Source organism: Bos indicus, chromosome 28, assembly GCF_029378745.1.
Source record: "Bos indicus isolate NIAB-ARS_2022 breed Sahiwal x Tharparkar chromosome 28, NIAB-ARS_B.indTharparkar_mat_pri_1.0, whole genome shotgun sequence".
Lineage (NCBI taxonomy): Eukaryota > Metazoa > Chordata > Mammalia > Artiodactyla > Bovidae > Bos > Bos indicus.
The window spans coordinates 3,988,438-4,000,941 of record NC_091787.1 but is presented as its reverse complement, the minus strand read 5'-3'; positions in this window follow the sequence as shown (position 1 = coordinate 4,000,941).

The window sequence follows — 12,504 nt, the reverse complement described above, 5'->3', positions numbered from 1 at the left end:
TTTTTTTAGGTGTTTCTCTAGGGGCTATCCTTATGCTGAACATATAACAGTATGTTGTTTTTCAGTCGCTGAGTCATGTCTGACTTTGCAAGCCCATGAACTGCAGCACTCCAGGCTTCCTTATCCTTCACTCTTTCCCTGATTTTGTTCAAACTCATGTCCATTGAGTCAGTGATGCCATCCAACCATCTCATCCTCTGTCGTCCCCTTCTCCTCCTGCCCTCAATCTTTCCCAGCATCAACGTCTTCTCCAGTGAGTCGGCTTTTTGCATCAGGTGGCCAAAGTATTGGAGTTTTACTTCAGCACAAGTCCTTCCAATGAATATTCAGAGTTGGTTTCCTTTAGGATTGACTGGTTTGATCTCCTTGCTGTCCAAGGGACTCTCAAGAGTGTTCTCCAGCACCACAGTTTGAAAGCATCTTTGGTGGTCAGCCTTGTTTATGGTTCAGCTTTCACATCCATACATGACAACTGGAAAAACCATAGCTTTGACTATATGGACCTTTGTGGGCAAAGTGATGTCTCTGCTTTTTAATATGCTGTCTAGGTTTGTCATAGCTATTCTTCCAAGGAGCAAGCATCTTTTAATTTCATGGCTGCAGTCATAGTCCACAGTGATTTTGGAGCCTAGGAAAATGAAGTCTGACATCGTTTCCACATTTTCCCTGTCTATTTGCCATGAAGTGATAGGACCAGATGCCATGATCTTAGTTTTTTGAATGCTGTTTTAAGCCAGCTTTTTCATTTTCCTCTTTCACTTTCATCAAGAGGCTCTTTCCTCCATGAGAGTGGAGGAAAGTGATTCTAGCTTGTGTTTCATCCAGCCCAGCATTTTGCATGACGTACTCTGCATGTAAAGTGAAAGACTTATTATAAAGTGAAAGACTTTATATAAAGTGAAAGATTTTGCATAAAGTGAAAGACTTTTATGCAGAGTACATCATGTGAAATGCTGGGCTAGATGAGTCACAAGCTGGAATCAAGATTGCCAGAAAAAATAACAACAACCTCAGATATGCAGATGATACCACTCTAATCACAGAAAGTGAAGAGGAACAACAGTATACTTAATGTCAAATTACTTAACACCAAAATGGGGGTATTTTAAATACAAAAATAAAAAAGTGTGAATAATGATCCTCTATAAGCTGTATACAGTCAGCAAAAACAAGACCAGGAGCTGACTGTGGCTCAGACCATGAACTCCTTATTGCCAAATTCAGACTTAAATTGAAGAAAGTAGGGAAAACCACTAGACCATTCAGGTATGACCTAAATCAAATCCCTTATGATTATACAGTGGAAGTGAGAAATAGATTTAAGGGCCTAGATCTGATAGATAGAGTGCCTGATGAACTACGGAATGAGGTTCATGACATTGCACAGGAGACAGGGATCAAGACCATTCCCATAGAAAAGAAATGCAAAAAAGCAAAATGGCTGCCTGGGGAGGCCTTACAAATAGCTGTGAAAAGAAGAGAAGTGAAAAGCAAAGGAGAAAAGGAAAGATATAAACATCTGAATGCAGAGTTCCAAAGAATAGCAAGAAGAGATAAGAACGCCTTCCTCAGTGATCAATGCAAAGATAGAGGAAAACAACAGAATGGGAAAGACTAGGGATCTCTTCAAGAAAATCAGAGATACCAAAGGAACATTTCATGCAAAGATGGGCTCGATAAAGGGCAGAAATGGTATGGACCTAACAGAAGCAGAAGACATTAAGAAGAGGTGGCAAGAATACACAGAAGAACTGTACAAAAAAGATCTTCACGACCCAGATAATCACGATGGTGTGATCACTGACCTAGAGCCAGACATCCTAGAATGTGAAGTCAAGTGGGCCTTAGAAAGCATCACTACAAACAAAGCTAGTGGAGGTGATGGAATTCCAGTTGAGCTATTCCAAATCCTGAAAGATGATGCTGTGAAAGTGCTGCACTCAATATGCCAGCAAATTTGGAAAACTCAGCAGTGGCCCCAGGACTGGAAAAGGTCAGTTTTCATTCCAATCCCAAAGAAAGGCAATGCCAAAGAATGCTCAAATTACCACACAATTGCACTCATCTCACACGCTAGTAAAGTAATGCTCAAAATTCTCCAAGCCAGGCTTCAGCAATACGTGAACCGTGAACTTCCAGATGTTCAAGCTGGTTTTAGAAAAGTCAGAGGAACCAGAGATCAAATTGCCAACATCTGCTGGATCATCAAAAAAGCAAGAGAGTTCCAGAAAAACATCTATTTCTGCTTTATTGACTATGCCAAAGCCTTTGACTGTGTGGATCACAATAAACTGTGGGAAATTCTGAAAGAGATGGGAATACCAGACCACCTGATCTGCCTCTTGAGAAATTTGTATGCAGGTCAGGAAGCAACAGTTAGAACTGGACATGGAACAACAGACTGGTTCCAAATAGGAAAAGGAGTTTGTCAAGGCTGTATATTGTCACCCTGCTTATTTAACTTATATGCAGAGTACATCATGAGAAATGCTGGACTGGAAGAAACACAAGCTGGAATCAAGATTGCTGGGAGAAATCTCAATAACCTCAGATATGCAGATGACACCACCTTTATGGCAGAAAGTGAAGAGGAACTCAAAAGCCTCTTGATGCAAGTGAAAGTGGAGAGTGAAAAAGTTGGCTTAAAGCTTAACATTCAGAAAACGAAGATCATGGCATCCGGTCCCACCACTTCATGGGAAATAGATGGGGAAATAGTGGAAACAGTGTCAGACTTTATTTTTCTGGGCTCCAAAATCACTACAGATGGTGACTGCAGCCATGAAATTAAAAAACGCTTACTCCTTGGAAGGAAAGTTATGACCAACCTAGATAGCATATTCAAAAGCAGAGACATTACTTTGCCAACAAAGGTTCGTCTAGTCAAGGCTATGGTTTTTCCTGTGGTCACATATGGATGTGAGAGTTGGACTGTGAAGAAGGCTGAGCGCGGAAGAATTGATGCTTTTGAACTGTGGTGTTGGAGAAGACTCTTGAGAGTCCCTTGGACTGCAAGGAGATCCAACCAGTCCATTCTGAAGGAGATCAGCCCTGGGATTTCTTTGGAGGGAATGATGCTAAAGCTGAAACTCCAGTACTTTGGCCACCTCATGCGAAGAGTTGGCTCATTGGAAAAGACTCTGATGCTGAGAGGGATTGGGAGCAGGAGGAGAAGGGGACGACATGAGATGCATGAGAGCATGAGATGGCTGGATGGCATCCCTGACTCGATGGACGTGAGTCTGAGTGAACTCCGGGAGTTGGTGATGGACAGGGAGGCCTGGTGTGCTGCGGTTCACGGGGTCACAAAGAGTCGGACACGACTGAGCAACTGATCTGATCTGATAAAAGTGTAGGAGTATTACAGATGATTCTTGTGAATATCTCAACATAGGCCCTGAAGCCTTTGGAAACTTTCATACAATAAATTTTTCTTAAGAGGAAAACAATCTGAATCTGATGTTGATGCTTGTTTTGTCTCTTCCTACTCACTTTGTGTGGTGCTAATTTTTTTTTTTTTAATTTTTTGCGTGCCTTGGTTGGAAGCTGGACGTAGTAAGAATTGAGGCAGAGAAGCATTTAATGTGAGGCTTATATTAATCTAACTAGAAGGTGGGCTGTGTTTGATGTTTGCTGTAGCTGCAGGAGCCAGAGACTTGAAATTTCTCTAGTGTTCTTGTTTACGTCTCCTCTTTTGACTTCAAGTTTCGTAACTGTGCTTCCTTGAGAGAGTTTGCATCTTTCAGCTATAATGCACTCTTATTGTACTGGTACCCACTGATGTGTGATAATGTGTAGAGGAGGGAAAACATTTTATACTCTTATGATTAAATCTTAGTCCTTTGTGGGTCTGTGCTTTTAGGCTGTGAGTTTCACAAGTATTTCTTAGTTCTCTCTTCCTCCACCCTTGAATGAGGTAAGAAGTCTAAGGGGCTGGAGTGGAAGAAATGCTCTTTCTTTATACCAGGTGGGATAGGCTCTGGTAAAGCCTTTTCCCCTGGAGAATGGGCTTTGTTATGGAAAATACTCTGTGCATATTTCACAATGTTCACGCCATCCCTACCCCTGCCAGAGCCATATAGGGACTTTTCTTGGCTCTTCACCATGAGAACTCTGGAGTTTCCAGAGAAATAATGAAAGGGTAGGGCCCTCTCCCAAGACTGTGGCCCCCACACTCAGCCTCCAGCAATTTGTCAAAATTATTGTTTAAGTTTATGACTTCATTGGCTTCAGCTCCAGGAAGCAGATTTCTGTACTCTCTGGATTCCCCTATCTCTATGGATTTGCGGGAGCCAGTTTTCTCTGCAAACTCATTTCTCTGATGAGTCCAAGAAAGATCATTAAGTTTTAGTTGGTTTAACTTTTTCTTGTTGTAAAGATGGAAGTGATGACTTCCAAGCACTTCACACGTCAGAGTGAACCTGAACGTCATTTACCCTTGTTTTTCTTTTTTTCTCTTGCTGCTTTCAATTTTTTCTATTTATCATTGATTTTCTGCAGTGTGAATGTCTGTGCCAGAGCATGGTATTCTTTGTGTTTGTTCAACTTGGAGACTGTGGAGCTTTACCGGATATTTCCTTTTGCTTTTAAACTTTGGCTGTACTGGGTTTTCATTGCTGCGTATGGGTTCACTTGCTCTGCAGCATGTGGGATCTTAGTTTCCTAACCAGGGATTGAACCCACATTTCCTGCATTGGAAGGCAGATTCTTAACCATTGGACCGCCAGGAAAGGCCCTTTACCAGATTTTTTTTTTTTTACAAGCTATTACTCATATTTTGCCAGATATGAGCAATTAGTAATTTTTCTCTTGTATTTTCTCTCTCTGTCTCTCTTCTTACTTTGAGATTGAAATTTAGTATTATGTTGGACTGCTTGATACTGTTCTATAGGCCTCTGGGGATCTGTCTTTTTCTCACTTGCTTTTCTTTCTGCTCTTTAGGTTGGATAATTTCTGTTTATCTTCCATCAACTTTATTGATTTCTTATTCTGTCATCTCTAATCTTCTGTTGAGCCTATTCAACAATTTTTTGTTTAAGTTATTGTACTTTTAGCTTTGTAATTTTATTTGGTTTTCTTTAATAATTTTAATGTCTCTGTTGACATCCCCATTCTGTTCACTCACTGAACTCATGCTGCTTTTAATTCTTTAACCATGATTGTAACAGCTGCTTTAAAATCTTAATGTACTAAATATAACATCTAAATCAATTTCAGCAAGGGCTCATAAACTGTCTTTTGTCCTAAATGTGGGCTATGCTTTCCTGTGTCTTTACATATTTGATAATTTGGGGATGAAAATTGAACATTATGAATGATACGTTATGGAGACTGCATTCTGTTACATTCATCTGATGATTGTTGGATTTTGTTCTGTTAACTCCTTGACTTGCCTGAATCCTAGCTGTGGACTTTATCTCCCTTGTAGAGGGCAGCAGCTGAAATCTCTGCTCAGACTTATCAGCTGGCTGCCTTGCTCCTGGGGGTGTTCTCTACCTATGTTGCTGCTGCTGCTAAGTAGCTTCAGTTGTGTCCGACTCTGTGCGACCCCATAGATGGCAGCTCACCAGGCTCCCCCGTCCCTGGGATTCTCCAGGCAAGAACACTGGAGTGGGTTGCCATTTCCTTCTCCAATGCAGGAAAGTGAAAAGTGAAAGCAAAGTCGTTCAGTCGTGTCTGACTCTTAGCGACCCCATGGACTGTTGCCCACCAGGCTCCTCCATCCATGGGATTTTCCAGGCAAGAGTACTGGAGTGGGGTGCCATTGCCTTAATGTAGTTAAGCCAAAAGTTCAGAAAGAGTTTACACTCAGATTTAGGGTCTCATTCTCTCTGAGCTTTCCTTGCTTCCAGCTGATCTGCCAGGCCCAGCTCTGGCAGATACCACAGGCCATTATGGCTTCAGCTTTATGCCACATGAGCTCTTCATGAGTTGGAAACACTTACAGTCAAGAGTAACAAATGTCCTAGTTCTGCCTGTCCTTTGTTTTGTCCAGGAGAAAGCCTGCTTGTCAAGGCTTACCTCCCCAGGCTCCACAAAACAAACCCAGCCAGATTCTCCTGGACCAGAGACTACCTACCCATGATCGATGGGGTTCCCACCTGCTGTCCCCTGACCCAGTCACACATACCACCCAGGCTGCCCTGCATGGGGCTCCAGCATCTCCTCTGTGTTGCGTGCTATGCACATGAGTGCTGAGTCCCTTCAGTCGTGTCCAACTCTTTGTGACCCTATGGACTGTAGCCAGTCAGGCTCCTCTGTCTATGGGATTCTCCAGGCAAGAATACTGGGGTGGGTTCCCATGCCCTCCTCCAGGGGATCTTTCTGATCCAGGGATCTAACCCGCGTCTCTTTAAGTTTCCACATAGGCAGGAAGGCTCTTTAGCACTAGCACCACCTGGGTAATAAACGCTTTTTTAAAAAAGAACATTAAAACACATACTGTGCCTGATGCAGTTCTGGCTTTTGAGAACATATTCCTCTCTCACATCTGCCTTCTTTTTCTTTGAGGCCCTTGGGGTCTCTCTCAAACATGCATAGGTTAGCAGTCAGCCAAGGATGTGGAAAGAATTTATACTCATATTTGGTTACCTACCCTCTCTGTGGTTATTTCACTTCCAGCGTTTCCCACTACATTTCCAGGTACTCTGCAATCCTCAGTCCCATCCCCTGACTCTTTAGACCAGGAAGCCTTCAACTTTTTGCTGTTTAAGCTGAACACAAGTTGGAGGATTCACAGAGTCAAAAGAACAGTGAATAACAAATCTTACCTGGTTCAGTTTTATCTTTCAAATGTAGATTCCTCTCTTGATTCTGCCTGTCATTTTCCTAGACAACTGCCCGACCCCAACCCCCTATTACCGCCATACACACACAGTTTATTAACCAGGGGTTTGGGCAAAGTTTATATTCATATTTTGAGTTCATTCCTTCTGAAACTCTCTTAATTTAAGATATCCTAAACCCCGTATTCTGCCACTTTCAGCCAGTTGAAGCTGTAATTTTCTGGAATAAGATTTTGGACTTGGAATAGAAAATGCTCCCAGGCACAGTAAGCCACAAACTTGTAAATTTTACTCTTACAGTCATCTTTTAAGAGTAAATTCCCCTGCAGTTTCTACCTGTTTCAGCCACTTTCCAATGCCTTCAGATGGTTAAAAAAAAATTTTTTTTTAACAGTTTTTGTAAAAACTTCCCTGGGAAGGCTTGCTGGAGGTAGCTCAGATGGTAAAGAATCTGCCTGTGATGCACGAGACCCAGGTTCAATTGCTGGGTTGGGAAGATGCCCTGAAAAAGGGAATGGCTACCCACCCCAGTCGGAGAAGGCAATGGCATCCCACTCCAGTACTCTTACCTGGAAAATCCCATGGACAGAGGAGCCTGGTAGGCTGCAGTCTATGGGGTCGTGAAGAGTCAGATACGACTGAGCGACTTCACTTTCACTTTTCACTTTCATGCATCGGAGAAGGCAATGGCACCCCGCTCCAGTACTCTTGCCTGGAATATCCCATGGACGGAGGAGTCTGGTAGTCTGCAGTCCATGGGGTCGCAAAGAGTCCGACACGACTGAGCGACTTCACTTCACTTTCACTTCACCCACCCCAGTATTCTTGCCTGGAGAATTCCATGGACAGAGGAGCCTGGCGGGTTATGGTCCATGACTGAGCAACTAACACTTTCACATTCTTCACTTGCGGAAACACCTCACGCCACAGTCATTAGTGAAAGTCCCAAAGGGTTTTTTTAAAAAACATGTTTATTTTTATTTGGCTGCCCTGGGTCATCGTTCTTGCACTTGGTCTTCCTCTAGCTTCACCCAGTGGGGCCACTCTCTAGTTATACCACGTGGGCTCAGTAGTTGTGGCGAATGGCTTAGTTGCTCTGCAGCATGTGGAAACTTCCCCGGACCGGGAATCTAACCCATGTCCCCTGCATTGAAATGCAGGTGGATTCTTAGCCACTGTATCACCAGGGAAGTTCCTAAAGAGGTTTTTTTTTTTTTTGTCTGGTTTTGTTTGCTATTGTTTTTATATAACTTCCTGTTTTGTTTTGGTAATGTCTTTTTTGGGGGCGGGGCTTTAAAAATTATTTATTTATTTATTTTATTATTGTTATTTTTTTTACTTCCCTGGTGGCTCAGACGGTTAAGCGTCTGTCAACAATGTGGGAAACCCAGGCTCAGTCCCTGGGTTGGGAAGATCCCCTGGAGAAGGAAACGGCAATCCACTCCAGTACAATATTGTATTGGTTTTGCCATACATTGATATGAATCCGCCACGGCTGTACGTGTGTTCCCCATCCTGAACCCCGAGCCCCCACCTCCCTCCCCATCCCATCCCTCTGGGTCATGCCAGTACACCAGCTCCGAGCACCCTGTATCATTCATCAACCCTGGACTGGTGATTCATTTCACATATGATAATATACATGTTTCAATGCCATTTTCCCAAACCATCCCACCCTCGCCCTCTCCCACAGAGTCCAAAAGACTGTTCTATACATCTGTGTCTCTTTTGCCATCTCGTATACAGGGTTATTGTTACCATCTTTCTAAATTCCATATATATGCATTAGCATACTGTATTAGTGTTTTTCTTTCTGGCTTACTTCACTCTGTATAATAGGCTCCAGTTTCATCCACCTCATTAGAACTGATTCAAAGGTATTCTTTTTAATAGCTGAGTAATACTCCATTGTGTATATGTACCACAGTTTTCTTATCCATTCGTCTGCTGATGGATATCTAGGTTGCTTCCATGTCCTGGCTATTGTAAATAGTGCTGCAATGAACATTGGGGTACACATGTCTCTTTCAATTCCGGTTTCCTTGGTGTGTATGCCCAGTAGTGGGATTGCTGGCTCATATGACCGTTCTATTTACAGTTTTTAAAGGAATCTCCATAGTGTTCTCCGTAGTGGCTATACTAGTTTGCATTCCCACCAACAGTGTAAGAGGGTTCCCTTTTCTCCACACCCTCTCCAGCATTTATTGCTTTTAGACTTTTGGATTGAAGCCATTCTTACTGGCGTGAAGTGGTACTTCATTGTGGTTTTGATTTGCATTTCTCTAATAATGAGTGATGATGAGCATCTTTTCATGTGTTTGTTAGCCATCTGTATGTCTTCTTTGGAGAAATGTCTGTTTAGTTCTTTGGCCCATTTTTTGATTGGATCATTTATTTTTCTGGTATTGAGCTGCAGGAGTTGCTTGTATATTTTTGAGATTAATTCTTTGTCAGTTGCTTCATTTGCTATTATTTTCTCCCATTCTGAATGCTGTCTTTTCACCTTGCTTATAGTTTCCTTTGTTGTGCAGAAGCTTTTAATTTTAATTAGGTCCCATTTGTTTATTTTTGCTTTTATTTCCAATATTCTGGAGGTGGGTCATAGAGGATCCTGCTGTGATTTATGTTGGAGAGTGTTTTGCCTATGTTCTCCTCTAGGAGTTTTATAGTTTCTGACTTTACGTTTAGATCTTTAATCCATTTTGAGTTTATTTTTGTGTATGGTGTTAGAAAGTGTTTTAGTTTCATTTTTTTACAAGTCGTTGACCAGTTTTCCCAGCACCACTTGTTAATCCAGATTGTCTTTTTCTCCATTGTATATTCTTGCCTAGTTTGTTGAAGATAAGGTGACCATAGATGCGTGGATTTATCTCTGGGCTTTCTATTTTGTTCCAGTGATCTATATTTCTGTCTTTGTGCCAGTACCATACTGTCTTGATGACTGTGGCTTTGTAGTAGAGCCTGAAGTCAGGCAGGTTGATTCCTCCAGTTCCATTCTTCTTTCTCAAGATTGCTTTGGCTATTTGAGTTTTTTTTGTATTTCCATAAAAATTGTGAAATTATTTGATCTAGTTCTGTGAAAAATACCAATGGTAGCTTGATAAGGATTGCACTGAAACTATAGATTGCTTTGGGTAGTATACTCATTTTCACTATATTAATTCTTCTGACCCATGAACACGGTATATTTCTCCATCTATTTGTGTCCTCTTTGACTTCTTTCACCAGTGTTTTATAGTTTTCTATATATAGGTCTTTTGTTTCTTTAGATATATTCCTAAGTATTTTATTCTTTTTGTTGCAATGGTGAATGGAATTGTTTCCTTAATTTCTTTCTATTTTCTCATTATTAGCGTATAGGAATGCAAGGGATTTCTGCGTGTTGATTTTATATCCTGCAACTTTACTATATTCATTAATTAGCTCTAGTAATTTTCTGGTGGAGTCTTTAGGGTTTTCTATGTAGAGGATCATGTCATCTGCAAACAGTGAGAGTTTTACTTCTTCTTTTCCAATCTGCATTCCTTTTATTTCTTTTTCTGCTCTGATTGGTGTCTTGATTGGCTTCCCTGGTGGCTCAGCAGTAAAGAATCTGCCTGACAATGGAGGAGATGCTGGTTCAATCCCTGGGTCAAGAAGATGTCTGGGAGAAGGAAATGGCAATCCACTCCAGTATTCTTTCCTGGAAAATCTCATGGACAGAGGAGCCTGGTGGGCTATACAGTTTGTGAGGTTGTAAAGAGTCAGACACAACTGAGCGTGCACACACAGGCACTATTATAACTTTTGCTTCTGCTATCGAACATAATATAGAAAACTCAAGAGAAGAAAGAATTATATTGCATTTACTCATATTTTTGCTTTTATTCTGTCCTCCTTCCTAATGTCTGAAGATTCCTTCTTATATAATTTCCTTTCTCTTTAGAGAAACTTCTTTAGCCATTCTTTAAGGGTAGATCTGCTGGTGTCAGATTCTCTTAGTCTTCCTTCATCTCAAAATGTCTTGATTTTTCCTTCTTTCTTGAAATATATTTTCACTGGATATAGGATTCTAGGTTGAATTCTTTTATTTCAGTACTTTAAAATACTGTGTCAATCCTTTACCCATGGTTTCTGATGAGGAATCCTATGAGTTTGTTTTTCACTTAAGGTAAAGTCTCATGCTGTTTTTAAGACTTCTCTTTGTCTTTAGTTTTCAGAAGTTTGACCACGATGTGTCTCTGCGTGGATTACTTTGGGTTTATCCTGTTTGGTTTTAGCTTAGCTTCTTGAATCTGCAGATTTATACCTTTTACCAAATTTGGGTCAACTCTGTTGTTCTCCTCTCCTGAGATTATGGTGATATATACATTAGACTTTTTGTTATTAGTCTCACATGTACCTTTGGCTCTATTCCTTCCCACTCCCAACCTCCAATTTTTCAGGTTGGATAATTTCTGTTATTCTACCTTCCAGTTCACTGGTTCTTTCCTTTGTCCCATGCATGCTTCTGGTGAGCCCATCCACTGAGTTTTTCTATATTAGTCATTGTATTTTTAACTTCTAAAATTTCCATTTGGTTCTTCTCTGTATCTTGTATTCTTTGCTAAAAATTTCCATTTTTTCCATTTCAAACTTGTTTGTAATTGCTTGTAATTTTTATGATAACTGCTGTCAAAAGTCTTTGTCAAGTGATTCTAATATCTCTGTTAGATGTTATCATGCCAGATGTGCTGGCATCTATGGATAGTTTACTTTCATTGAATTTGGGATCTTCTTGGGACTTGGTATGCTGAGTGATTTCCTATTGAAAACCAAACATTTAAAAATGCATTATGACTCTAAACCTTATTTAAATCTGATTTAGCTGGCTTCCTCTGACATTATTATGATAGGGATAAGGGAGAATGTCAGGTTGCCCAGTTAGCTTCTGTTGAAATCTGAACGTTTATTCTGGGCTGTGCTGGGAGTCCCAGCTCCCCACTGAGCCTCTACTGCTACCTGTGTGGGTGAGAGGGTTGTTGCTGCTCTCCATGTGGCCTCCAGTGACACCATGAGGAGGGGAAGCTTTCTAAGGCCCTTCAGGGATGCCAGGAATGAAATCCTGCTCCCTTCTCAGCCTTCGTTTATACAACCCCAGTGTGGGAACTGGGTGCTTCATTATAGGCGGGTGAAGGTCGAGGTGTAAGCTCCCCATTTGGCCTTTGTTGGCATGGGTATATGTGTGGCCATAGTTTTTTTCAATGGAGATTGGCTGAAGTAGAGCTGTGATTGTCTAAAAATTTTCTGTCTTGTTAGTCTGTCCCCTTCCTTGTCCTGTGCCTGGAGAGAACAGGCTTCTGCTAGGTGTTTTGTCTTTTTAATTTGCATTCATTTGTGTTTTCAGGTTGCCGACTTTCCCCAAGTCTAGAATATATGAGGCAAAAAGAAAACTCAAGGAACTCAGCAGTGTGTAATTCCTTGGTACATTAGTTTGTCGGGGCTGCAATGAGAAGCACCACAGACTGAGTGACATACACAGTAAAATTAATTTGCTTGCAATTTTGGAAGCTAGAAGTCCAAGACCAAGGTGTCTAAAGGGTTAGTTTCTTCTACGTTCTCCTTCCTTGGCCTGTAGATAACCACCTTTTAGTTGTGTCTTTATGTGTGCACACGTCCCCCTGGGGTGTGTGGGTCCAAATTTTCTCTTCTTATAGAGACGCTAGTCATATTGGATTACAGCCTGTCCTGATCACCTCAT